The sequence below is a fragment of the Limulus polyphemus genome, unplaced genomic scaffold (assembly GCF_000517525.1).
Source record: "Limulus polyphemus unplaced genomic scaffold, Limulus_polyphemus-2.1.2 Scaffold78, whole genome shotgun sequence".
NCBI lineage: Eukaryota > Metazoa > Arthropoda > Merostomata > Xiphosura > Limulidae > Limulus > Limulus polyphemus.
The window spans coordinates 1,163,027-1,169,111 of NW_013665688.1; positions in this window are offsets into that span (position 1 = coordinate 1,163,027).

Below are 6,085 nucleotides of genomic sequence, written 5' to 3' on the forward strand. Positions count from 1 at the left end.
TCTGTTTAATAGAATACCATTCATCAATGAGCTTTTTAAGTTTTGAAATATATACTGGATGGATCTTTAGATTGCTTCTACGTATTTTAATTTCCATTTTTCCAGGCCATTCAACCACTTTAAGGACATTGTCCAATGTCAATGCTGCTCAAATATTGTCATGTTACTCACTTGGAAGAGGAAATAATGAGTCAAAAGATTATAACCAAAGTAAATCCTTGTCATGACATCTTTCTCCTTCTGATTACTGCACAAATTAGACAGCTAATCACTGATGGTAGGTTAGATCTGAAAAGTTAGTTGAGCTATTTCTGATCCCAAATCACTTGCCAAATGGCATGAATATTTGTCTTGGTAGCAAGTTTTAAATCCATGGATGAAATAGGTATAGGATTGATCTTACCAGTGGATACAAATTTGGTTGTGAAGTCAAAAAAGTTCTTTTATTTGGATACTAACGTGATCAAGAATTTTGAAATACAACTGGAATAATACAGTAATAGAGAGAAATGGGATAGTCGTTTTTGTACATTCAAGAGAACTGGGTGAGACAGATAATAAACAATTCCATATACATATATCTATCGCCAAGAAGTGGAAAGAAGGACAAGACGAATGATCAGTACTTTTGTACAGTTGACTTTAAGGTACATTGGATGTGGAATAAAACAAGTATTTTCAAATAAAAATGCTAAAAACGTGGTCTCTGCCATCAGAAGTATCTGTGCATGCTTCAGGTGTAGCTTGGGATCAAAATGTAATTCCTGTTGACGACATAAATACATGTAAACAGGTTCAGATGATGAAATTTGAAACTCATCAACATATAGGCTGTTTGCAACTATTGGAAAAGTTATTTGATGATGGCGTTGATCTTAATGCTATAATTTGTGATACTTAAGGCATAATCCTGAGTCACTTCAAACTTCTGCACGAAGGATTGGGATAATAGTGACCCCACCCAGACTGAAAATGATCTCTGTCTTAAAAACATTTATGAATAAAAATGGGCAAATGGTCATGAAACACATAACAAGGGAGGTCCCATAAAAAATTAGAACTCTATGTGGTGTTCTAAACCTTTTCAGTCAAAAATTAGAGAAACAAAATGATCCATCTTGAGAAAGGTTTTTACACCCCATCCCTTTCTGCTTTTGCAACCTAATGGCCCAGAGGTGGCTAACTTACAATGATTTTGAATACTATTGCCTGCTTACCTGACTTCTTGGACACCTTTCTGGACTGACGGTATTTTGAATTGCTATAAAACGTTCACTCTAATGGATCCCTGGCCTGGCATGGCCAGGTGGTTAGGACGCTCGACTCGCAATCTGCGGGTCGCGGGTTCGCATCCCCATCCCACCAAACATGCTCGCCCTTTCAGCCGTGGGGGCGTTATAATGTGACGGTCAATCCCATTATTCGTTGATAAAAGAGTAGCCCAAGAGTTGGCGGTGGGTGGTGATGACTAGCTGCCTTCCCTCTAGTCTTACACTGCTAAATTAGGGACGGCTAGCGCAGATAGCCCTCGTGTAGCTTTGCGCGAAATTCAAAACAAACAAACAAACTAATGGATCCCAAAATGGTTCTACATCAGTTCAGTATGTCAGTTAGACAGATAATATCTATTATGATATTATATTCTATCTCTTCTCTACTCATTTTAGTCATCTTCTGATTCTTTTCAACCGACTCTGGCATGAGAAAAGATTTCCTGATTTATGGCATGATGCTATTTTTATCCCTTTTCAAAATCCAGGAACAATTCCAAGATTCCTCCTAATTATTGACTTGTTGTTTCATTGGATTGTGGAAAGTATGTTTAATGCTCATTCTATTTGGCTCCTCAAATCTAACAAACTTCTATTCAACACCCAGTGTGGTTTTTGCAGCAAGCAACCTACTATGGACCGCTATATTGACCTTAAGGCTCATTCGGGGGACTATCTGTTAATGATTTTGTGGATGTAGTAACTAATCGTATTCCCAGGCAACTTTAATGATCATCGCCAGTTTCAAGTCTCTGGGACAAGATTTGGAAAGTGAATAAAAATTGGGCGAAGAAATTGATCAAATCGATCTTGATGATTTCAATGAATTGTTTCTATCCCCATTAATCATCCTTAAAAACCTCATTTAAGATTTTTCTCTCTGGGGAGTGGAAATTTTTCCATATTGATGGAAGAGAAAGATCCATAGAACATCCACTGTCAGACTGTAACCTCTAAAACTTCATCACTGGAGAATAAACTTGCTGTTATGCTCCAAGTCAGACTTTAACCACCATTATATATTTATATGTAATATTTTTCCATCCTTTCTTGGGAGGTTGATGAGAATCTACATAGCAGTGATCAGGCTGGCCCTTTCTCTTCTTCTGATAGGTAGAGAGAACGTTAGAGATTATTCACTAATGGAGACATGCATGGTAACACCCCCAGTTATGCAATGAGTGGAAGAGGCATGGCAGGAGTATGCTAGCTGATCAGTATTACTACTCCTCCATGAATACGACTACCAGACAAACAGTCATTATGTTTCAAAGAAAACTGTTGAATGGTGATAGAGTCATCTGGTTTCAGAAGGGTTTTCTTTAAGGAGATGCATACAAGGTCGTAGAAACGGACTAGGGCCTTTACATAATTAATGTTATAACAAAGACTATGACAGTTTCATTTAAGAATGTTGTGACCATTTTTACCTTAAACTCTAGGTATATCTAGGATGGTGGTCTTTAGGGTACCATTCTATTCCTTTTGGTTTGTTTTTAGTATAACTGCTAACCTCCATGAATTATGGCTGAGATAGAAAGAGCAGTGTGTCATTACTTGTTGGCAGTGACTCCAATGAGTGTAGGGAAGCCTGTATGATGGTCTTGCACTTTGAAGTCAGTTGTTCTGGCCCCAATCACCCCAAAGTCTAATATACAGGTAGAAAAATATGCATGTATGTAGATTTATTAACAGGACAGTGCATAGAATGATGGTGGAATGTTAACATATGTCTGCACGTCAAATTAGATGGAACAGAGGACAGAGGCATAACTTTATTTTGTTGAGGTGTAACCAAATTTTATGGCTCAAGATATGAGACGTTCTATACTTTGAGATAGTGCATTACCTTTTTATCTTTCTATTTAGGGAATGATCGTGAATGGATTTGTTTGTTCGTTTCTTCATTGTTAAGCTCAGAGCTAGACAATGGGCTGTCTGTGCTGTGCCAACCAAGGGCATTGAAACCCGAATTTTAGCGCTATAAGTCTTCAGACTTGACGCTGTGCCACTGGGTAGCAATAGAAATGGATTAAATAAATTATCTAAAAAAGAGAGTAATCGCTTTGCAAAATTTGGAAATAAGTAGTAGAATTCTTACAGTCATAATAATAACAGTTTAAAAGATATTAGAAGATTTGTTTTAAACATTGCTTTGAGACGTTTTCTGTTTATTTCACTGCAATTCATCATCGTCTCGCTTTTACTTATGTAACTTATTTTCAGTCTTTCTTTTAAGTCTCCCGGTGGGACAGCGGTAAGTCTACTGATTTACAACGCTCACATCAGTGGTTCATTTCCCCTAGGTAAACACAGTAGGTATCCCAAAGTGGCTTTGCTATAAAACACATATTTTTCCTCACAAACCACTGCTCAGCAATGCATTATTTTGTTGAAGCATGACATTCTAATTAGAATGCTTCGCAAAAATTATTATTCTTGAATATATGTAATTTCTTATTCCTAATGCTTTGGTTATTATTTGTTACAAACTTCATGGTTTAAACTGGTTTTTGTTCAACTTTTCCAAAACCTGTAGGATAGTGGAAAGACATAGTGTTTAAAGATGCAAGTCTGTGGTTTCACGAGATAAAAAAGAAATTTAATATTCTTACAAGTGTGTATTCGTTTGTGAACTTTGAACCTGTGAAAAAAAGGCCGCGTTAACTGTAACTTTATCTCGTGAAAGATATTAAGAAGTATTTACCTTATCTTATAACTTTATAAAGAACAAAGTTCCGTGTGTGTGTTTCTAGATACGTATGCATGAGTATATATGATTACCTAAATGTACATATATGTATGTCCATTTAGATAATCATATACTTGTGAATATATGTTAATACCTGAATACTTATTCGCACACACACATATATAAATCTATATATCTAAGGATACGAAAAATATATAGTTAATATTCATACTATTAATAAATCTGTATTATCTTTGAAATAAAATATCTGTTTTAACACTTTCTGTAACATACAATAATTTACCCTTGAATTAGCTACAAAGAAAATAGGATAAGAATACTAAGAAGAAATCTGGGTAAGTATCACTCACACGACTATTGAAATTCACCACCAATAAACAGCTTTCAGTTGTCATGGTGAAATGTGTCCAGAGCAACGTATCAAAGATTAGGTTTGTTTGTTATGAATTTCATGCAAAGCTACACCAGGGCTATCTGCGCTAGCCGCCCATAATTTAGCAGTGTAAGACTAGAGGGAAAGCAGCTAGTCATCACCACCCACCGCCAACTCTTGGGCTACTCTTTTACCAACGAATAGTGGGATTGATCGTCACATTATAACGCCCCCATGGTTGAAAGGGCGAGCATGTTTGGTGTGACGGGGATTCGAACCCGCGACCCGCAGATTGCGAGTCGAGCGACCTAACCACCTGGCCATGCCGGGCCCTAAAGATTAGGTTAGGGTCCATTTTAAGTTAAACATCTCAAACCACAGAAATGTTGTACAATAAATGCATAGTGATATATTAAACAATCTTAGATCTATAAGCAACAGATATAAGAGAAATTATAATATGTTTGGTGAAAATTTAGGTTGAAACTTCATAAATTAATTATATTTCATAATGTAGAAATATTGTTTCCAAATTTAAAGAAAGAAATAATTACAAAACAAAATCTGCACTTCTGCCCATTGACAAATAAGCATTACATAATTTCGGTTTAAATAGCAAGAACGTTTGTACACAAGATTATAATATAAGCTGCTACTGACACCTTGAATTGGTCCATATGAATATTCAACACGTTATGAAACCAGTGACGTAACTTTGTTTGTCTTCAAAATTGGAGGGAAGGAGGCAGATTCTATAGCTGGGGCGTAAGGGCTATTCTAACTAAAATAGAATAGAAAATAAAAAGTGTGAGGGACATGTCTCCCGTGCAAACTACGCCTATGTACGAAACAGTAAAATGTTAATCCATGAGCGCGCCAGTTATACGTTTTTTCCTTCCATTTAGTTCTATTACTGGCTCAGTAACAATAAATAAAAAATGTTTATCAGTTTTATCAAAGAATTTTTTCAAAGTGCCAATATAATAGTCCTTATTTTTCTAGAAGTTTTTAATGCTTATTAGGTAATTAAAAGTAACATCCCTGTTAATCATGTATGGTTGAAAAATTTGCTCAAAGACAAGTATGCACTAACTGTTTACATGCTATGATTTTAAAATCCTGTGTATAAACATTTTGCTTACAGATCTTATAACGTTCTATTCAGACATTGCAAATTTGATAACTGTATAGTATTCAGTGGTGAAAATTACCTTGAAGGTGCTTGTTAATATTAGAGTTGCAAGAGTTCTTCCGGAGAAGTACTTAACATTGTAGCTACAAAGCTCTTCCAGGCCACTTGTTACGGTTACAGCTACAACATTCCTTCTAGAATCTTAGTTACCATTATAGTTACAAAAGTCATTTTATAAGATGGTAATAGCTTTAGATGTAGAGGAGTCCTTTCAGAGTGTCAGTTACAGCTACAATTACATAAGTCCTTCAAGGGCTTACTAGCTGCGGCATAGCTGCTCATAGAATGGTTCTGAGTTTTTTTTTCTGAAATACAACCTTTTAGCTCATAGCGCTCCATCTCTTGACCAATTTGAGGTCTAATTACAGCCGCTAGCTATTGGGAATTCCCTCTTGTTAGTCGCGGAATAGCGGCTCATAGAATGGCTCTGAGTTTCGTATTTCAAGAACAAACTTTCAGCTCATAGCTCTGTCATCTCTTGACCGATATGAGATCTAATTACAATTTTGGACTTAGGAGAGTAAATCCTTCCGATT